Here is a 16,881-nt window from a genome sequence, read left to right on the forward strand (position 1 = left end):
CACAGTAGTACTTCCCAACATCTGCACTTTATTGCTGTATTAAAACAATCCATGATAGGCCCAGGTGAGAATTGAACTCACGACACCTGGTTTACTAGACCAGTACTCTAACCACTGAGCTACAAGGCCTGGCTGTTGATGTAACATAACCTTAAAAACAGCAAATTAACCGGGTTCTGGTTTGCATTCCAAACAGTCATCTGATGAGTTGGTATTAAGTCGCGGATACGCTAAAACACAATAGTACGACCCAACATCTGCACTTCATTGCTGTATTCAAAAAAACCCCTGATAGGCCCAGGTGAGAATTGAACTCACTACCCCTGGTTTACAAGACCAGTACTCTAACCACTGAGCTACAAGGCCTGGCTGTTGATGTAACATAACCTTAAAAACAGCAAATTAACCTGGTTGTGGCTTGCATTATAAACAGTCATCTGATTAATAGGTATTAAGTCGCGGATACCCTAAAACACAGTTGTACCAACCAACATCTGCACTTCATTGTTGTAATCAAACAATCCCTGAAAGGCCCATGTGAGAATTGAAGTCACAACCCCTGGTTTACTAAACCAGTGCTCTAACCACTGAGCTACAAGGCCTGCCTGGTAAGGTAACAAAACGTTAAAAACAGCAAATTAACCGGGTTCTGGTTTGCATTAAACACAGTCATCTGATTAGTCGGGATAAAGTCGCAGAGACCCTAAAACACAGTAGTTCTATGCAACACCTGCACTTCATTGATGTATTCAAACAATCACTGATAGGCCTAGGTGAGAATTGAACTCACAACCCCTGGTTTACAAGACCAGTGCTCTAACCACTGAGCTACAAGGCCTGGCTGTTGAAGTAACATAACCTTAAAAACAGAAAATTAACCGGGTTCTGGCTTGCATTAAACACAGTCATCTGATTAGTAGGTATTCAGTCGCAGATACACTAAAAAAGATCAGTATGACCCAACATCTGCACGTCGTTTTTGTATTTAAACAACCCCTGATAGGCCCAGGTGAGAATTGAACTCACGACCCATGGTTTACAAGACCAGTGTTCTAACCACTGAGCTACAAGGCCTGCTTGGAAAGGTAACATAACCTTAAAAACAGCAAATTAACCGGGTTCTGGCTTGCATTAAACAGTTATCTGATTCGTAGGTATAAAATCGTAGATACCCCAAAACACAGTAGTACTTCCCAACACGTGCACTTCATTGCTGTCTTCAAACAATCGATGAAAGGCCCAGGTGATAATTGAACTCACGACCCCTGGTTTACTAGTTCTGGTTCTGGTTTGCCATCTAAACAGTCATCTGATTAGTAGGTATTAAGTCACAGATACCCTTGAACACAATAGTACGACCCAACATCTGCACTTCATTGCTGTATTCAAACAATCCCTGATAGGCCCAGGTGAGAATTTAACTCACAACACCTGGTTTAATAGACCAGTACTCTAACCACTAGCTACAAGGCCTGGCTGTTGATGTAACATAACCTTAAAAACAGCATATTAACCGGGTTCTGGCTTGCATAAACAGTCATCTGATTTGTAGGTGTTAAGTCGCAAACACCCTAAAAAATGTCAGTATGACCCAACATCTGCACTTCATTGTTGTATTCAAACAATCCCTGATAGGCCCAGGTAAGAATTGAACTCACGACCCCTGGTTTACAAGACCAGTGCTCTAACCACTGAGCTACAAGGCCTGCTTGCAAAGGTAACATAACCTTAAAAACAGAAAATTAACCGGATTCTGGCTTGCATTAAACAGTTATCTGATTCGTAGGTATAAAATCGTAGATACCCCAAAACACAGTAGTACTTCCCAACATCTGCACTTTATTGCTGTATTAAAACAATCCATGATAGGCCCAGGTGAGAATTGAACTCACTACCCCTGGTTTACTAGACCAGTACTCTAACCACTGAGCTACAAGGCCTGGCTGTTGAGGTAACATAACCTTAAAAACAGCAAATTAACTGGGTTCTGACTTGCATTAAACAGTCATCTGATTAGTAGGTATTAAGTCGCAGATACCCTAAAAAACATCGGTATGACCCAACATCTGCACTTCAATGCTGTATTCAAACAATCTCTGATAGGCCCAGGTGAGAATTGAACTCACGACCCCTGGTTTACTAGACCAGTGCTCTAACCACTGAGCTACAAGGCCTGCTTGCAAAGCTAAGATAACCTTAAAAACAGCAAATTAACCGGATTCTGGCTTGCATTAAACAGTTATCTGATTCGTAGGTATAAAATCGTAGATACCCCAAAACACAGTAGTACTTCCCAACATCTGCACTTTATTGCTGTATTCAAACAATCCATGAAAGGCCCAGGTGAGAATTGAATTCACGACCCCTGGTACTAGACCAGTACTCTAACCACTGAGCTACAAGGCCTGGCTGTTGATGTAACATAACCTTAAAAACAGCAAATTAACCCGGTTCTGGTTTGCATTCCAAACAGTCATCTGATTAGTAGGTATTAAGTCGCGGATACCCTAAAGCACAGTTGTACCAACCAACATCTGCACTTCATTGTTGTAATCAAACAATCCCTGAAAGGCCCAGGTGAGAAATGAAGTCACAACCCCTGGTTTACTAGACCAGTGCTCTAACCACTGAGCTACAAGGCCTGCCTGGTAAGGTAACAAAACGTTAAAAACAGCAAATTAACCGGGTTCTGGTTTGCATTAAATACAGTCATCTGATTTGTCGGGATAAAGTCGCAGAGACCCTAAAACACAGTAGTACTATGCAACACCTGCACTTCATTGATGTATTCAAACAATCACTGATAGGCCTAGGTGAGAATTGAACTCACAACCCCTGGTTTACAAGACCAGTGCTCTAGCCACTGAGCTACAAGGCCTGGCTGTTGAAGTAACATAACCTTAAAAACAGAAAATTAACCGGGTTCTGGCTTGCATTAAACACAGTCATCTGATTAGTAGGTATTCAGTCGCAGATACCCTAAAAATCATCAGTATGACCCAACATCTGCATGTCGTTTTTGTATTCAAACAATCCCTGATAGGCCCAGGTGAGAATTGAACTCACGACCCCTGGTTTACAAGACCAGTGCTCTAACCACTGAGCTACAAGGCCTGCTTGCAAAGGTAAGATAACCTTAAAAACAGCAAATTAACCGGATTCTGGCTTGCATTAAACAGTTATCTGATTCGTAGGTATAAAATCGTAGATACCCCAAAACACAGTAGTACTTCCCAACATCTGCACTTTATTGCTGTATTAAAACAATCCATGATAGGCCCAGGTGAGAATTGAACTCACGACCCCTGGTTTACTAGACCAGTACTCTAACCACTGAGCTACAAGGCCTGGCTGTTGATGTAACATAACCTTAAAAACAGCAAATTAACCGGGTGCTGGTTTGCATAGGAAACAGTCATCTGATTAGTAGGTATTAAGTCGCAGATACCCTAAAAAATATCAGTATGACCCAACATCTGCACTTCAATGTTGTATTCAAACAATCTCTGATAGGCCCAGGTGAGAATTGAACTCACGACCCCTGGTTTACGAGACCAGTGCTCTAACCACTGAGCTACAAAGCCTGGCTGTTGATGTAACATAACCTTAAAAACAGCAAATTAACCGGGTGCTGGTTTGCATAGGAAACAGTCATCTGATTAGTAGGTATTAAGTCGCAGATACCCTAAAAAATATCAGTATGACCCAACATCTGCACTTCAATGTTGTATTCAAACAATCTCTGATAGGCCCAGGTGAGAATTGAAGTCACAACCCCTGGTTTACTAGACCAGTGCTCTAACCACTGAGCTACAAGGCCTGCCTGGTAAGGTAACAAAACGTTAAAAACAGCAAATTAACCGGGTTCTGGTTTGCATTATAAACAGTCATCTGATTAGTCGGGATAAAGTCGCAGAGACCCTAAAACACAGTAGTACTATGCAACACCTGCACTTCATTGATGTATTCAAACAATCACTGATAGGCCTAGGTGAGAATTGAACTCACAACCCCTGGTTTACAAGACCAGTGCTCTAACCACTGAGCTACAAGGCCTGGCTGTTGAAGTAACATAACCTTAAAAACAGAAAATTAACCGGGTTCTGGCTTGCATTAAACACAGTCATCTGATTAGTAGGTATTCAGTCGCAGATACACTAAAAAAGATCAGTATGACCCAACATCTGCACGTCGTTTTTGTATTTAAACAACCCCTGATAGGCCCAGGTGAGAATTGAACTCACGACCCATGGTTTACAAGACCAGTGTTCTAACCACTGAGCTACAAGGCCTGCTTGGAAAGGTAACATAACCTTAAAAACAGCAAATTAACCGGGTTCTGGCTTGCATTAAACAGTTATCTGATTCGTAGGTATAAAATCGTAGATACCCCAAAACACAGTAGTACTTCCCAACACGTGCACTTCATTGCTGTCTTCAAACAATCGATGAAAGGCCCAGGTGATAATTGAACTCACGACCCCTGGTTTACTAGTTCTGGTTCTGGTTTGCCATCTAAACAGTCATCTGATTAGTAGGTATTAAGTCACAGATACCCTTGAACACAATAGTACGACCCAACATCTGCACTTCATTGCTGTATTCAAACAATCCCTGATAGGCCCAGGTGAGAATTTAACTCACAACACCTGGTTTAATAGACCAGTACTCTAACCACTAGCTACAAGGCCTGGCTGTTGATGTAACATAACCTTAAAAACAGCATATTAACCGGGTTCTGGCTTGCATAAACAGTCATCTGATTTGTAGGTGTTAAGTCGCAAACACCCTAAAAAATGTCAGTATGACCCAACATCTGCACTTCATTGTTGTATTCAAACAATCCCTGATAGGCCCAGGTAAGAATTGAACTCACGACCCCTGGTTTACAAGACCAGTGCTCTAACCACTGAGCTACAAGGCCTGCTTGCAAAGGTAACATAACCTTAAAAACAGAAAATTAACCGGATTCTGGCTTGCATTAAACAGTTATCTGATTCGTAGGTATAAAATCGTAGATACCCCAAAACACAGTAGTACTTCCCAACATCTGCACTTTATTGCTGTATTAAAACAATCCATGATAGGCCCAGGTGAGAATTGAACTCACTACCCCTGGTTTACTAGACCAGTACTCTAACCACTGAGCTACAAGGCCTGGCTGTTGAGGTAACATAACCTTAAAAACAGCAAATTAACTGGGTTCTGACTTGCATTAAACAGTCATCTGATTAGTAGGTATTAAGTCGCAGATACCCTAAAAAACATCGGTATGACCCAACATCTGCACTTCAATGCTGTATTCAAACAATCTCTGATAGGCCCAGGTGAGAATTGAACTCACGACCCCTGGTTTACTAGACCAGTGCTCTAACCACTGAGCTACAAGGCCTGCTTGCAAAGCTAAGATAACCTTAAAAACAGCAAATTAACCGGATTCTGGCTTGCATTAAACAGTTATCTGATTCGTAGGTATAAAATCGTAGATACCCCAAAACACAGTAGTACTTCCCAACATCTGCACTTTATTGCTGTATTCAAACAATCCATGAAAGGCCCAGGTGAGAATTGAATTCACGACCCCTGGTACTAGACCAGTACTCTAACCACTGAGCTACAAGGCCTGGCTGTTGATGTAACATAACCTTAAAAACAGCAAATTAACCCGGTTCTGGTTTGCATTCCAAACAGTCATCTGATTAGTAGGTATTAAGTCGCGGATACCCTAAAGCACAGTTGTACCAACCAACATCTGCACTTCATTGTTGTAATCAAACAATCCCTGAAAGGCCCAGGTGAGAAATGAAGTCACAACCCCTGGTTTACTAGACCAGTGCTCTAACCACTGAGCTACAAGGCCTGCCTGGTAAGGTAACAAAACGTTAAAAACAGCAAATTAACCGGGTTCTGGTTTGCATTAAATACAGTCATCTGATTTGTCGGGATAAAGTCGCAGAGACCCTAAAACACAGTAGTACTATGCAACACCTGCACTTCATTGATGTATTCAAACAATCACTGATAGGCCTAGGTGAGAATTGAACTCACAACCCCTGGTTTACAAGACCAGTGCTCTAGCCACTGAGCTACAAGGCCTGGCTGTTGAAGTAACATAACCTTAAAAACAGAAAATTAACCGGGTTCTGGCTTGCATTAAACACAGTCATCTGATTAGTAGGTATTCAGTCGCAGATACCCTAAAAATCATCAGTATGACCCAACATCTGCATGTCGTTTTTGTATTCAAACAATCCCTGATAGGCCCAGGTGAGAATTGAACTCACGACCCCTGGTTTACAAGACCAGTGCTCTAACCACTGAGCTACAAGGCCTGCTTGCAAAGGTAAGATAACCTTAAAAACAGCAAATTAACCGGATTCTGGCTTGCATTAAACAGTTATCTGATTCGTAGGTATAAAATCGTAGATACCCCAAAACACAGTAGTACTTCCCAACATCTGCACTTTATTGCTGTATTAAAACAATCCATGATAGGCCCAGGTGAGAATTGAACTCACGACCCCTGGTTTACTAGACCAGTACTCTAACCACTGAGCTACAAGGCCTGGCTGTTGATGTAACATAACCTTAAAAACAGCAAATTAACCGGGTGCTGGTTTGCATAGGAAACAGTCATCTGATTAGTAGGTATTAAGTCGCAGATACCCTAAAAAATATCAGTATGACCCAACATCTGCACTTCAATGTTGTATTCAAACAATCTCTGATAGGCCCAGGTGAGAATTGAACTCACGACCCCTGGTTTACGAGACCAGTGCTCTAACCACTGAGCTACAAAGCCTGGCTGCTTAAGTAACATAACCTAAAAAACTGCAAATTAACCGAGTTCTGGTTTGCATTATAAACCGTCATCTGATTAATAGTTATTAAGTCGCGGATACCCTTAAACACAGTTGTACCAACCAACATCTGCACTTCATTGTTGTAATCAAACAATCCCTGAAAGGCCCAGGTGAGAATTGAAGTCACAACCCCTGGTTTACTAGACCAGTGCTCTAACCACTGAGCTACAAGGCCTGCCTGGTAAGGTAACAAAACGTTAAAAACAGCAAATTAACCGGGTTCTGGTTTGCATTATAAAGAGTCATCTGATTAGTAGGTATTAAGTCACAGATACCCTTGAACACAATAGTACAACCCAACATCTGCACTTCATTGCTGTATTCAAACAACCTCTGACAGGCCCAGGTGAGAATTGAACTCACGACACCTGGTTTAATAGACCAGTACTCTAACCACTAGCTACAAGGCCTGGCTGTTGACGTAACATAACCTTAAAAACAGCAAATTAACCGGGTTCTGGCTTGCATTAAACACAGTCATCTGATTTGTAGGTGTTAAGTCGCAAACACCCTAAAAAACGTCAGTATGACCCAACATCTGCACTTCATTGTTGTATTCAAACAATCCCTGATAGGCCCAGGTAAGAATTGAACTCACGACCCCTGGTTTACAAGACCAGTGCTCTAACCACTGAGCTACAAGGCTTGCTTGCAAAGGTAACATAACCTTAAAAACAGCAAATTAACCGGATTCTGGCTTACATTAAACAGTTATCTGATTCGTAGGTATAAAATCGTAGATACCCCAAAACACAGTAGTACTTCCCAACATCTGCACTTTATTGCTGTATTCAAACAATCCATGAAAAGCCCAGGTGAGAATTGAACTCAAGACCCCTGGTTTACTAGACCAGTACTCTAACCACTGAGCTACAAGGCCCGACTGTTGATGCAACATAACCTTAAAAACAGCAAATTAACCGGGTTCTGGTTTGCATTCCAAACAGTCATCTGATTAGTAGGTATTAAGTCGCGGATACGCTAAAACACAATAGTACAACCCAACATCTGCACTTCATTGCTGTATTCAAACAATCCCTGATAGGCCCAGGTGAGAATTGAACTCACTACCCCTGGTTTACTAGCCCAGTACTCTAACCACTGAGCTACAAGGCCTGCTTGCAAAGGTAAGATAACCTTAAAAACAGCAAATTAACCGGATTCTGGCTTGCATTAAACAGTTATCTGATTCGTAGGTATAAAATCGTAGATACCCCAAAACACAGTAGTACTTCCCAACATCTGCACTTTATTGCTGTATTCAAACAATCCATGAAAGGCCCAGGTGAGAATTGAATTCACGACCCCTGGTACTAGACCAGTACTCTAACCACTGAGCGACAAGGCCTGGCTGTTGATGTAACATAACCTTAAAAACAGCAAATTAACGCGGTTCTGGTTTGCATTCCAAACAGTCATCTGATTAGTAGGTATTAAGTCGCGGATACCCTAAAGCACAGTTGTACCAACCAACATCTGCACTTCATTGTTGTAATCAAACAATCCCTGAAAGGCCCAGGTGAGAATTGAAGTCACAGCCCCTGGTTTACTAGACCAGTGCTCTAACCACTGAGCTACAAGGCCTGGCTGTTGAAGTAACATAACCTTAAAAACAGAAAATTAACCGGGTTCTGGCTTGCATTAAACACAGTCATCTGATTAGTAGGTATTCAGTCGCAGATACCCTAAAAATCATCAGTATGACCCAACATCTGCATGTCGTTTTTGTATTCACACAATCCCTGATAGGCCCAGGTGAGAATTGAACTCACGACCCCTGGTTTACAAGACCAGTGTTCTAACCACTGAGCTACAAGGCCTGCTTGCAAAGGTAACATAACCTTAAAAACAGCAAATTAACCGGGTTCTGGCTTGCATTAAACAGTTATCTGATTCGTAGGTATAAAATCGAAGATACCCCAAAACACATTAGTACTTCCCAACATCTGCACTTTATTGCTGTCTTCAAACAATCGATGAAAGGCCCAGGTGATAATTGAACTCACGACCCCTGGTTTACTAGTTCTGGTTCTGGTTTGCCTTCTAAACAGTCATCTGATTAGTAGGTATTAAGTCACAGATACCCTTGAACACAATAGTACGACCCAACATCTGCACTTCATTGCTGTATTCAAACAATCCCTGATAGGCCCAGGTGAGAATTGAACTCACGACACCTGGTTTAACAGACCAGTACTCTAACCACTAGCTACAAGGCCTGGCTGTTGACGTAACATAACCTTAAAAACAGCAAATTAACCGGGTTCTGGCTTGCATTAAACAGTCATCTGATTTGTAGGTGTTAAGTCGCAAACACCCTAAAAAATGTCAGTATGACCCAACATCTGCACTTCATTGCTGTATTCAAACAATCCCTGATAGGCCCAGGTGAGAATTGAACTCACTACCCCTGGTTTACTAGACCAGTACTCTAACCACTGAGCTACAAGGCCTGGCTGTTGATGTAACATAACCTTAAAAACAGCAACTTAACCTGGTCCTGGCTTGCATTAAACAGTTATCTGATTCGTAGGTATAAAATCATAGATACCCCAAAACACAGTAGTACTTCCCAACATCTGCACTTTATTGCTGTATTCAAATAATCCATGAAAGGCCCAGGTGAGAATTGAACTCACGACCCCTGGTTTACTAGACCAGTACTCTCACCACTGAGCTACAAGGCCTTGCTGTTGATGTAACATAACCTTAAAAACAGCAAATTAATCGGGTTCTGGTTTGCATTGTAAACAGTCATCTGATTAGTAGGTATTAAGTCGCGGATACGCTAAAACACAATAGTACGACCCAACATCTGCACTTCATTGCTGTATTCAAACAATCCCTGATAGGCCCAGGTGAGAATTGAACTCACTACCCCTGGTTTACTAGACCAGTACTCTAACCACTGAGCTACAAGGCCTGGCTGCGGATGTAACATAACCTTAAAAACAGCAACTTAACCTGGTCCTGGCTTGCATTAAACAGTCATCTGATTAGTAGGTGTTAAGTCGCAGATACCCTAAAAAAACATCAGTATGACCCAACATCTCCACTTCATTGTTATATTCAAACAATCCCTGATAGGCCCAGGTGAGAATTGAACTCACGACCCCTGGTTTACTAGACCAGTACTCTAACCACTGAGCTATAAGGCCTGGCTGTTGACGTAACATAACCTTAAAAACAGCAAATTAACCGGGTTCTGGCTTTCATTAAACAGTCATCTGATTAGTAGGTATTAAGTCGCAGATACCCTAAAAAACATCAGTATGACCCAACATCTGCACTTCAATGCTGTATTCAAACAATCTCTGATAGGCCCAGGTGAGAATTGAACTCACGACCCCTTGTTTACGAGGCCAGTGCTCTAACCACTGAGCTACAAGGCCTGCCTGGAAAGGTAACAAAACGTTAAAAACAGCAAATTAACCGGGTTCTGGTTTGCATTATAAACAGTCATCTGATTAGTCGGGATAAAGTCGCAGAGACCCTAAAACACAGTAGTACTATGCAACACCTGCACTTCATTGATGTATTCAAACAATCACTGATAGGCCTAGGTGAGAATTGAACTCAAAACCCCTGGTTTACAAGACCAGTGCTCTAACCACTGAGCTACAAGGCCTGGCTGTTGAAGTAACATAACCTTAAAAACAGAAAATTAACCGGGTTCTGGCTTGCATTAAACACAGTCATCTGATTAATAGGTATTAAGTCACGGATACCCTTAAACACAGTTGTACCAACCAACATCTGCACTTCATTGTTGTAATCAAACAATCCCTGAAAGGCCCAGGTGAGAATTGAACTCACGACACCTTGTTTACTAGACCAGTACTCTAACCACTGAGCTACAAGGCCTGGCTGTTGAAGTAACATAACCTTAAACACAGAAAATTAACCGGGTTCTGGCTTGCATTAAACACAGTCATCTGATTAGTAGGTATTCAGTCGCAGATACACTAAAAAAGATCAGTATGACCCAACATCTGCACGTCGTTTTTGTATTTAAACAACCCCTGATAGGCCCAGGTGAGAATTGAACTCACGACCCATGGTTTACAAGATCAGTGTTCTAACCACTGAGCTACAAGGCCTGCTTGCAAAGATAACATAACCTTAAAAACAGCAAATTAACCGGGTTCTGGCTTGCATTAAACAGTTATCTGATTCGTAGGTATAAAATCGTAGATACCCCAAAACACAGTAGTACTTCCCAACACCTGCACTTTATTGCTGTCTTCAAACAATCGATGAAAGGCCCAGGTGATAATTGAACTCACGACCCCTGGTTTACTAGTTCTGGTTCTGGTTTGCCATCTAAACAGTCATCTGATTAGTAGGTATTAAGTCACAGATACCCTTGAACACAATAGTACGACCCAACATTGCACTTCATTGCAGTATTCAAACAATCCCTGATAGGCCCAGGTGAGAATTGAACTCACGACACCTGGTTTAATAGACCAGTACTCTAACCACTAGCTACAAGGCCTGGCTGTTGATGTAACATAACCTTAAAAACAGCAAATTAACCGGGTTCTGGCTTGCATTAAACAGTCATCTGATTTGTAGGTGTTAAGTCGCAAACACCCTAAAAAATGTCAGTATGACCCAAACATCTGCACTTCATTGTTGTATTCAAACAATCCCTGATAGGCCCAGGTAAGAATTGAACTCACGACCACTGGTTTACAAGACCAGTGCTCTAACCACTGAGCGACAAGGCCTGCTTGCAAAGGTAACATAACCTTAAAAACAGCAAATTAACCGGATTCTGGCTTGCATTAAACAGTTATCTGATTCGTATATATAAAATCGTAGATACCCCAAAACACAGTAGTACTTCCCAAGATCTGCACTTTATTGCTGTATTAAAACAATCCATGATAGGCCCAGGTGAGAATTGAACTCACGACACCTGGTTTACTAGACCAGTACTCTAACCACTGAGCTACAAGGCCTGGCTGTTGAGGTAACATAACCCTAAAAACAGCAAATTAACCGGGTTCTGGCTTTCATTAAACAGTCATCTGATTAGTAGGTATTAAGTCGCAGATACCCTAAAAAACATCAGTATGACCCAACATCTGCACTTCAATGCTGTATTCAAAAAAATCTCTGATAGGCCCAGGTGAGAATTGAACTCACGACCCCTGGTTTACGAGACCAGTGGTCTAACCACTGAGCTACAAAGCCTGGCTGCTTAGGTAACATAACCTAAAAAACAGCAAATTAACCGAGTTCTGGTTTTGCATTAAACAGTCATCTGATTTGTAGGTGTTAAGTCGCAAACACCCTAAAAAATATCAGTATGACCCAACATCTGCACTTCAATGTTGTATTCAAACAATCTCTGATAGGCCCAGGTGAGAATTGAACTCACGACCCCTGGTTTACGAGACCAGTGGTCTAACCACTGAGCTACAAAGCCTGGCTGCTTAGGTAACATAACCTAAAAAACAGCAAATTAACCGAGTTCTGGTTTTGCATTAAACAGTCATCTGATTTGTAGGTGTTAAGTCGCAAACACCCTAAAAAATGTCAGTATGACCCAACATCTGCACTTCATTGTTGTATTCAAACAATCCCTGATAGGCCCAGGTAAGAATTGAACTCACGACCCCTGGTGTACAAGACTAGTGCTCTAACCACTGAGCTACAAGCCCTGGCTGTTGATGTAACATAACCTTAAAAACAGCAAATTAACCGGGTTCTGGTTTGCATAAACAGTCATCTGATTAGTAGGTATTAAGTCGCGGATACGCTAAAACGCAATAGTACGACCCAACATCTGCACTTCATTGCTGTATTCAAACAATCCCTGATAGGCCCAGGTGAGAATTGAACTCACGACCCCTGGTTTACTAGACCAGTACTCTAACCACTGAGCTACAAGCCCTGGCTGTTGATGTAACATAACCTTAAAAACAGCAAATTAACCGGGTTCTGGTTTGCATAAACAGTCATCTGATTAGTAGGTATTAAGTCGCGGATACGCTAAAACGCAATAGTACGACCCAACATCTGCACTTCATTGCTGTATTCAAACAATCCCTGATAGGCCCAGGTGAGAATTGAACTCACAACCCCTGGTTTACAAGACCAGTGCTCTAACCACTGAGCTACAAGGCCTGGCTGTTGAAGTAACATAACCTTAAAAACAGAAAATTAACCGGGTTCTGGCTTTCATTATAAACCGTCTTCTGATTAATAGGTATTAAGTCGCGGATACCCTTAAACACAGTTGTACCAACCAACATCTGCACTTCATTGTTGTAATCAAACAATCCCTGAAAGGCCCAGGTGAGAATTGAACTCACGACACCTGGTTTAATAGACCAGTACTCTAACCACTAGCTACAAGGCCTGGCTGTTGACGTAACATAACCTTAAAAACAGCAAATTAACCGGGTTCTGGCTTGCATTAAACAGTCATCTGATTAGTAGGTGTTAATTCGCAGATACCCTAAAAAACATCAGTATGACCCAACATCTGCACTTCATTGTTATAGTCAAACAATCCCTGATAGGCCCAGGTGAGAATTGAACTCACTACCCCTGGTTTACAAGACCAGTACTCTAACCACTGAGCTACAAGGCCTGGCTGTTGAGGTAACATAACCCTAAAAACAGCAAATTAACCGGGTTCTGGCTTTCATTAAACAGTCATCTGATTAGTAGGTATTAAGTCGCAGATACCCTAAAAAATATCAGTATGACCCAACATCTGCACTTCAATGTTGTATTCAAACAATCTCTGATAGGACCAGGTGAGAATTGAACTCACCACCCCTGGTTTACGAGACCAGTGCTCTAACCACTGAGCTACAAAGCCTGGCTGCTTATGTAACATAACCTAAAAAACAGCAAATTAACCGGGTTCTGGCTTGCATTAAACAGTCATCTGATTTGTAGGTGTTAAGTCGCAGATACCCTAAAAAACATCAGTATGACCCAACATCTGCACTTCAATGCTGTATTCAAAAAATCTCTGATAGGCCCAGGTGAGAATTGAACTCACAACCCCCGGTTTACTAGACCAGTAGTCTAACCACTGAGCTATAAGGCCTGGCTGTTGAGGTAACATAACCTTAAAAACAGCAAATTAACCGGGTTCTGGCTTGCATTAAACAGTCATCTGATTAGTAGGTATTAAGTCGCAGATACCCTAAAAAACATCAGTATGACCCAACATCTGCACTTCAATGCTGTATTCAAAAAAATCTCTGATAGGCCCAGGTGAGAATTGAACTCACGACCCCTGGTTTACGAGACCAGTGGTCTAACCACTGAGCTACAAAGCCTGGCTGCTTAGGTAACATAACCTAAAAAACAGCAAATTAACCGAGTTCTGGTTTTGCATTAAACAGTCATCTGATTTGTAGGTGTTAAGTCGCAAACACCCTAAAAAATGTCAGTATGACCCAACATCTGCACTTCAATGTTGTATTCAAACAATCTCTGATAGGCCCCGGTGAGAATTGAACTCACGACCCCTGGTTTACGAGACCAGTGCTCTAACCACTGAGCTACAAATCCTGGCTGCTTAAGTAACATAACCTAAAAAACAGCAAATTAACCGGGTTCTGGCTTGCATTAAACAGTCATCTGATTTGTAGGTGTTAAGTCGCAAACACCCGAAAAAATGTCAGTATGACCCAACATCTGCACTTCATTGTTGTATTTAAACAATCCCTGATAGGCCCAGGTAAGAATTGAACTCACGACCCCTGGTTTACAAGACCAGTGCTCTAACCACTGAGCTACAAGGACTGGTTGCAAAGGTAACATAACCTTAAAAACAGCAAATTAACCAGATTCTGGCTTGCATTAAACAGTTATCTGATTCGTAGGTATAAAATCGTAGATACCCCAAAACACAGTAGTACTTCCCAACATCTGCACTTTATTGCTGTATTAAAACAATCCATGATAGGCCCAGGTGAGAATTGAACTCACGACCCCTGGTTTACTAGACCAGTACTCTAACCACTGAGCTACAAGCCCTGCCTGTTGATGTAACATAACCTTAAAAACAGCAAATTAACCGGGTTCTGGTTTGCATAAACAGTCATCTGATTAGTAGGTATTAAGTCGCGGATACGCTAAAACGCAATAGTACGACCCAACATCTGCACTTCATTGCTGTATTCAAACAATCCCTGATAGGCCCAGGTGAGAATTGAACTCACAACCCCTGGTTTACAAGACCAGTGCTCTAACCACTGAGCTACAAGGCCTGGCTGTTGAAGTAACATAACCTTAAAAACAGAAAATTAACCGGGTTCTGGCTTTCATTATAAACCGTCTTCTGATTAATAGGTATTAAGTCGCGGATACCCTTAAACACAGTTGTACCAACCAACATCTGCACTTCATTGTTGTAATCAAACAATCCCTGAAAGGCCCAGGTGAGAATTGAACTCACGACACCTGGTTTAATAGACCAGTACTCTAACCACTAGCTACAAGGCCTGGCTGTTGACGTAACATAACCTTAAAAACAGCAAATTAACCGGGTTCTGGCTTGCATTAAACAGTCATCTGATTAGTAGGTGTTAATTCGCAGATACCCTAAAAAACATCAGTATGCCCCAACATCTGCACTTCATTGTTATATTCAAATAATCCCTGATAGGCCCAGGTGAGAATTGAACTCACTACCCCTGGTTTACTAGACCAGTACTCTAACCACTGAGCTACAAGGCCTGGCTGTTGAGGTAACATAACCCTAAAAACAGCAAATTAACCGGGTTCTGGCTTTCATGAAACAGTCATCTGATTAGTAGGTATTAAGTCGCAGATACCCTAAAAAATATCAGTATGACCCAACATCTGCACTTCAATGTTGTATTCAAACATTCTCTGATAGGACCAGGTGAGAATTGAACTCACGACCCCTGGTTTACGAGACCAGTGCTCTAACCACTGAGCTACAAAGCCTGGCTGCTTATGTAACATAACCTAAAAAACAGCAAATTAACCGGGTTCTGGCTTGCATTAAACAGTCATCTGATTTGTAGGTGTTAAGTCACAGATACCCTAAAAAACATCAGTATGACCCAACATCTGCACTTCAATGCTGTATTCAAAAAATCTCTGATAGGCCCAGGTGAGAATTGAACTCACAACCCCCGGTTTACTAGACCAGTAGTCTAACCACTGAGCTATAAGGCCTGGCTGTTGAGGTAACATAACCTTAAAAACAGCAAATTAACCGAGTTCTGGTTTTGCATTAGTCATCTGATTTGTAGGTGTTAAGTCGCAAACACCCTAAAAAATGTCAGTATGACCCAACATCTGCACTTCATTGTTTTATTCAAACATTCTCTGATAGGACCAGGTGAGAATTGAACTCACGACCCCTGGTTTACAAGACCAGTGCTCTAACCACTGAGCTACAAGGCCTGCTTGCAAAGGTAACATAACCTTAAAAACAGCAAATTAACCGGATTCTGGCTTGCATTAAACAGTTATCTGATTCGTAGGTATAAAATCGTAGATACCCCAAAACACAGTAGTACTTCCCAACATCTGCACTTTATTGCTGTATTAAAACAATCCATGATAGGCCCAGGTGAGAATTGAACTCACGACCCCTGGTTTACTAGACCAATACTCTAACCACTGAGCTACAAGGCCTGGCTGTTGATGTAACATAACCTTAAAAACAGCAAATTAACCGGGTTCTGGTTTGCATAGCAAACAGTCATCTGATTAGTAGGTATTAAGTCGCGGATACGCTAAAACGCAATAGTACGACCCAACATCTGCACTTCATTGCTGTATTCAAACAATCCCTGATAGGCCCAGGTGAGAATTGAACTCACTACCCCTGGTTTACTAGACCAGTACTCTAACCACTGAGCTACAAGGTCTGGCTGTTGATGTAACATAACCTTAAAAACAGCAAATTAACCTGGTTCTGGCTTGCATTAAACAGTCATCTGATTAGTAGGTGTTAAGTCGCAGATACCCTAAAAAACATCAGTATGACCCAACATCTGCACTT

General features: G+C 41.7%; 53 non-coding genes across 53 annotated transcripts; all 53 read right to left on the reverse strand.

Annotated features, from left to right (window-relative positions):
• Positions 1–56: 56 nt before the first annotated feature.
• Positions 57–129, reverse strand: trnat-agu (transfer RNA threonine (anticodon AGU)). The gene has a single exon. It is a non-coding gene; the product is annotated as a tRNA-Thr (tRNA).
• Positions 130–293: 164 nt separating this feature from the next.
• Positions 294–366, reverse strand: trnat-ugu (transfer RNA threonine (anticodon UGU)). The gene has a single exon. It is a non-coding gene; the product is annotated as a tRNA-Thr (tRNA).
• A 399-nt stretch (positions 367–765) lies between these two features.
• trnat-ugu (transfer RNA threonine (anticodon UGU)) lies at positions 766–838 on the reverse strand. The gene has a single exon. It is a non-coding gene; the product is annotated as a tRNA-Thr (tRNA).
• Positions 839–1,001: 163 nt separating this feature from the next.
• Positions 1,002–1,074, reverse strand: trnat-ugu (transfer RNA threonine (anticodon UGU)). The gene has a single exon. It is a non-coding gene; the product is annotated as a tRNA-Thr (tRNA).
• A 559-nt stretch (positions 1,075–1,633) lies between these two features.
• Positions 1,634–1,706, reverse strand: trnat-ugu (transfer RNA threonine (anticodon UGU)). The gene has a single exon. It is a non-coding gene; the product is annotated as a tRNA-Thr (tRNA).
• A 161-nt stretch (positions 1,707–1,867) lies between these two features.
• trnat-agu (transfer RNA threonine (anticodon AGU)) lies at positions 1,868–1,940 on the reverse strand. The gene has a single exon. It is a non-coding gene; the product is annotated as a tRNA-Thr (tRNA).
• Positions 1,941–2,101: 161 nt separating this feature from the next.
• Positions 2,102–2,174, reverse strand: trnat-agu (transfer RNA threonine (anticodon AGU)). Its single transcript has one exon. It is a non-coding gene; the product is annotated as a tRNA-Thr (tRNA).
• Positions 2,175–2,805: 631 nt separating this feature from the next.
• Positions 2,806–2,878, reverse strand: trnat-ugu (transfer RNA threonine (anticodon UGU)). The gene has a single exon. It is a non-coding gene; the product is annotated as a tRNA-Thr (tRNA).
• Positions 2,879–3,041: 163 nt separating this feature from the next.
• Positions 3,042–3,114, reverse strand: trnat-ugu (transfer RNA threonine (anticodon UGU)). The gene has a single exon. It is a non-coding gene; the product is annotated as a tRNA-Thr (tRNA).
• A 161-nt stretch (positions 3,115–3,275) lies between these two features.
• trnat-agu (transfer RNA threonine (anticodon AGU)) lies at positions 3,276–3,348 on the reverse strand. The gene has a single exon. It is a non-coding gene; the product is annotated as a tRNA-Thr (tRNA).
• A 163-nt stretch (positions 3,349–3,511) lies between these two features.
• Positions 3,512–3,584, reverse strand: trnat-cgu (transfer RNA threonine (anticodon CGU)). Its single transcript has one exon. It is a non-coding gene; the product is annotated as a tRNA-Thr (tRNA).
• Positions 3,585–3,747: 163 nt separating this feature from the next.
• Positions 3,748–3,820, reverse strand: trnat-agu (transfer RNA threonine (anticodon AGU)). Its single transcript has one exon. It is a non-coding gene; the product is annotated as a tRNA-Thr (tRNA).
• A 163-nt stretch (positions 3,821–3,983) lies between these two features.
• trnat-ugu (transfer RNA threonine (anticodon UGU)) lies at positions 3,984–4,056 on the reverse strand. The gene has a single exon. It is a non-coding gene; the product is annotated as a tRNA-Thr (tRNA).
• Positions 4,057–4,219: 163 nt separating this feature from the next.
• trnat-ugu (transfer RNA threonine (anticodon UGU)) lies at positions 4,220–4,292 on the reverse strand. Its single transcript has one exon. It is a non-coding gene; the product is annotated as a tRNA-Thr (tRNA).
• Positions 4,293–4,851: 559 nt separating this feature from the next.
• trnat-ugu (transfer RNA threonine (anticodon UGU)) lies at positions 4,852–4,924 on the reverse strand. The gene has a single exon. It is a non-coding gene; the product is annotated as a tRNA-Thr (tRNA).
• A 161-nt stretch (positions 4,925–5,085) lies between these two features.
• Positions 5,086–5,158, reverse strand: trnat-agu (transfer RNA threonine (anticodon AGU)). The gene has a single exon. It is a non-coding gene; the product is annotated as a tRNA-Thr (tRNA).
• A 161-nt stretch (positions 5,159–5,319) lies between these two features.
• Positions 5,320–5,392, reverse strand: trnat-agu (transfer RNA threonine (anticodon AGU)). Its single transcript has one exon. It is a non-coding gene; the product is annotated as a tRNA-Thr (tRNA).
• A 631-nt stretch (positions 5,393–6,023) lies between these two features.
• Positions 6,024–6,096, reverse strand: trnat-ugu (transfer RNA threonine (anticodon UGU)). Its single transcript has one exon. It is a non-coding gene; the product is annotated as a tRNA-Thr (tRNA).
• Positions 6,097–6,259: 163 nt separating this feature from the next.
• On the reverse strand, positions 6,260–6,332 carry trnat-ugu (transfer RNA threonine (anticodon UGU)). Its single transcript has one exon. It is a non-coding gene; the product is annotated as a tRNA-Thr (tRNA).
• A 161-nt stretch (positions 6,333–6,493) lies between these two features.
• On the reverse strand, positions 6,494–6,566 carry trnat-agu (transfer RNA threonine (anticodon AGU)). The gene has a single exon. It is a non-coding gene; the product is annotated as a tRNA-Thr (tRNA).
• A 163-nt stretch (positions 6,567–6,729) lies between these two features.
• On the reverse strand, positions 6,730–6,802 carry trnat-cgu (transfer RNA threonine (anticodon CGU)). The gene has a single exon. It is a non-coding gene; the product is annotated as a tRNA-Thr (tRNA).
• Positions 6,803–6,965: 163 nt separating this feature from the next.
• trnat-agu (transfer RNA threonine (anticodon AGU)) lies at positions 6,966–7,038 on the reverse strand. The gene has a single exon. It is a non-coding gene; the product is annotated as a tRNA-Thr (tRNA).
• A 398-nt stretch (positions 7,039–7,436) lies between these two features.
• On the reverse strand, positions 7,437–7,509 carry trnat-ugu (transfer RNA threonine (anticodon UGU)). The gene has a single exon. It is a non-coding gene; the product is annotated as a tRNA-Thr (tRNA).
• A 161-nt stretch (positions 7,510–7,670) lies between these two features.
• On the reverse strand, positions 7,671–7,743 carry trnat-agu (transfer RNA threonine (anticodon AGU)). The gene has a single exon. It is a non-coding gene; the product is annotated as a tRNA-Thr (tRNA).
• A 163-nt stretch (positions 7,744–7,906) lies between these two features.
• Positions 7,907–7,979, reverse strand: trnat-agu (transfer RNA threonine (anticodon AGU)). Its single transcript has one exon. It is a non-coding gene; the product is annotated as a tRNA-Thr (tRNA).
• Positions 7,980–8,374: 395 nt separating this feature from the next.
• trnat-agu (transfer RNA threonine (anticodon AGU)) lies at positions 8,375–8,447 on the reverse strand. The gene has a single exon. It is a non-coding gene; the product is annotated as a tRNA-Thr (tRNA).
• A 163-nt stretch (positions 8,448–8,610) lies between these two features.
• Positions 8,611–8,683, reverse strand: trnat-ugu (transfer RNA threonine (anticodon UGU)). The gene has a single exon. It is a non-coding gene; the product is annotated as a tRNA-Thr (tRNA).
• A 560-nt stretch (positions 8,684–9,243) lies between these two features.
• trnat-agu (transfer RNA threonine (anticodon AGU)) lies at positions 9,244–9,316 on the reverse strand. Its single transcript has one exon. It is a non-coding gene; the product is annotated as a tRNA-Thr (tRNA).
• A 161-nt stretch (positions 9,317–9,477) lies between these two features.
• On the reverse strand, positions 9,478–9,550 carry trnat-agu (transfer RNA threonine (anticodon AGU)). The gene has a single exon. It is a non-coding gene; the product is annotated as a tRNA-Thr (tRNA).
• Positions 9,551–9,713: 163 nt separating this feature from the next.
• On the reverse strand, positions 9,714–9,786 carry trnat-agu (transfer RNA threonine (anticodon AGU)). Its single transcript has one exon. It is a non-coding gene; the product is annotated as a tRNA-Thr (tRNA).
• A 162-nt stretch (positions 9,787–9,948) lies between these two features.
• trnat-agu (transfer RNA threonine (anticodon AGU)) lies at positions 9,949–10,021 on the reverse strand. The gene has a single exon. It is a non-coding gene; the product is annotated as a tRNA-Thr (tRNA).
• A 161-nt stretch (positions 10,022–10,182) lies between these two features.
• trnat-cgu (transfer RNA threonine (anticodon CGU)) lies at positions 10,183–10,255 on the reverse strand. The gene has a single exon. It is a non-coding gene; the product is annotated as a tRNA-Thr (tRNA).
• Positions 10,256–10,418: 163 nt separating this feature from the next.
• trnat-ugu (transfer RNA threonine (anticodon UGU)) lies at positions 10,419–10,491 on the reverse strand. The gene has a single exon. It is a non-coding gene; the product is annotated as a tRNA-Thr (tRNA).
• A 163-nt stretch (positions 10,492–10,654) lies between these two features.
• Positions 10,655–10,727, reverse strand: trnat-agu (transfer RNA threonine (anticodon AGU)). Its single transcript has one exon. It is a non-coding gene; the product is annotated as a tRNA-Thr (tRNA).
• A 163-nt stretch (positions 10,728–10,890) lies between these two features.
• On the reverse strand, positions 10,891–10,963 carry trnat-ugu (transfer RNA threonine (anticodon UGU)). Its single transcript has one exon. It is a non-coding gene; the product is annotated as a tRNA-Thr (tRNA).
• A 560-nt stretch (positions 10,964–11,523) lies between these two features.
• On the reverse strand, positions 11,524–11,596 carry trnat-ugu (transfer RNA threonine (anticodon UGU)). Its single transcript has one exon. It is a non-coding gene; the product is annotated as a tRNA-Thr (tRNA).
• Positions 11,597–11,757: 161 nt separating this feature from the next.
• Positions 11,758–11,830, reverse strand: trnat-agu (transfer RNA threonine (anticodon AGU)). The gene has a single exon. It is a non-coding gene; the product is annotated as a tRNA-Thr (tRNA).
• A 162-nt stretch (positions 11,831–11,992) lies between these two features.
• trnat-cgu (transfer RNA threonine (anticodon CGU)) lies at positions 11,993–12,065 on the reverse strand. Its single transcript has one exon. It is a non-coding gene; the product is annotated as a tRNA-Thr (tRNA).
• Positions 12,066–12,227: 162 nt separating this feature from the next.
• On the reverse strand, positions 12,228–12,300 carry trnat-cgu (transfer RNA threonine (anticodon CGU)). Its single transcript has one exon. It is a non-coding gene; the product is annotated as a tRNA-Thr (tRNA).
• A 395-nt stretch (positions 12,301–12,695) lies between these two features.
• Positions 12,696–12,768, reverse strand: trnat-agu (transfer RNA threonine (anticodon AGU)). The gene has a single exon. It is a non-coding gene; the product is annotated as a tRNA-Thr (tRNA).
• Positions 12,769–12,928: 160 nt separating this feature from the next.
• On the reverse strand, positions 12,929–13,001 carry trnat-ugu (transfer RNA threonine (anticodon UGU)). The gene has a single exon. It is a non-coding gene; the product is annotated as a tRNA-Thr (tRNA).
• Positions 13,002–13,397: 396 nt separating this feature from the next.
• On the reverse strand, positions 13,398–13,470 carry trnat-ugu (transfer RNA threonine (anticodon UGU)). The gene has a single exon. It is a non-coding gene; the product is annotated as a tRNA-Thr (tRNA).
• Positions 13,471–13,631: 161 nt separating this feature from the next.
• trnat-cgu (transfer RNA threonine (anticodon CGU)) lies at positions 13,632–13,704 on the reverse strand. Its single transcript has one exon. It is a non-coding gene; the product is annotated as a tRNA-Thr (tRNA).
• A 396-nt stretch (positions 13,705–14,100) lies between these two features.
• On the reverse strand, positions 14,101–14,173 carry trnat-cgu (transfer RNA threonine (anticodon CGU)). The gene has a single exon. It is a non-coding gene; the product is annotated as a tRNA-Thr (tRNA).
• A 162-nt stretch (positions 14,174–14,335) lies between these two features.
• trnat-cgu (transfer RNA threonine (anticodon CGU)) lies at positions 14,336–14,408 on the reverse strand. Its single transcript has one exon. It is a non-coding gene; the product is annotated as a tRNA-Thr (tRNA).
• A 161-nt stretch (positions 14,409–14,569) lies between these two features.
• trnat-ugu (transfer RNA threonine (anticodon UGU)) lies at positions 14,570–14,642 on the reverse strand. Its single transcript has one exon. It is a non-coding gene; the product is annotated as a tRNA-Thr (tRNA).
• Positions 14,643–14,803: 161 nt separating this feature from the next.
• On the reverse strand, positions 14,804–14,876 carry trnat-agu (transfer RNA threonine (anticodon AGU)). The gene has a single exon. It is a non-coding gene; the product is annotated as a tRNA-Thr (tRNA).
• Positions 14,877–15,036: 160 nt separating this feature from the next.
• trnat-ugu (transfer RNA threonine (anticodon UGU)) lies at positions 15,037–15,109 on the reverse strand. The gene has a single exon. It is a non-coding gene; the product is annotated as a tRNA-Thr (tRNA).
• A 396-nt stretch (positions 15,110–15,505) lies between these two features.
• Positions 15,506–15,578, reverse strand: trnat-agu (transfer RNA threonine (anticodon AGU)). Its single transcript has one exon. It is a non-coding gene; the product is annotated as a tRNA-Thr (tRNA).
• Positions 15,579–15,739: 161 nt separating this feature from the next.
• Positions 15,740–15,812, reverse strand: trnat-cgu (transfer RNA threonine (anticodon CGU)). The gene has a single exon. It is a non-coding gene; the product is annotated as a tRNA-Thr (tRNA).
• A 392-nt stretch (positions 15,813–16,204) lies between these two features.
• trnat-ugu (transfer RNA threonine (anticodon UGU)) lies at positions 16,205–16,277 on the reverse strand. The gene has a single exon. It is a non-coding gene; the product is annotated as a tRNA-Thr (tRNA).
• Positions 16,278–16,438: 161 nt separating this feature from the next.
• Positions 16,439–16,511, reverse strand: trnat-agu (transfer RNA threonine (anticodon AGU)). The gene has a single exon. It is a non-coding gene; the product is annotated as a tRNA-Thr (tRNA).
• Positions 16,512–16,674: 163 nt separating this feature from the next.
• On the reverse strand, positions 16,675–16,747 carry trnat-agu (transfer RNA threonine (anticodon AGU)). The gene has a single exon. It is a non-coding gene; the product is annotated as a tRNA-Thr (tRNA).
• Between the last annotated feature and the right edge of the window lie 134 nt (positions 16,748–16,881).

The sequence above is a fragment of the Festucalex cinctus genome, chromosome 1 (assembly GCF_051991245.1).
Source record: "Festucalex cinctus isolate MCC-2025b chromosome 1, RoL_Fcin_1.0, whole genome shotgun sequence".
In the NCBI taxonomy this organism is placed as follows: Eukaryota; Metazoa; Chordata; class Actinopteri; order Syngnathiformes; family Syngnathidae; genus Festucalex; species Festucalex cinctus.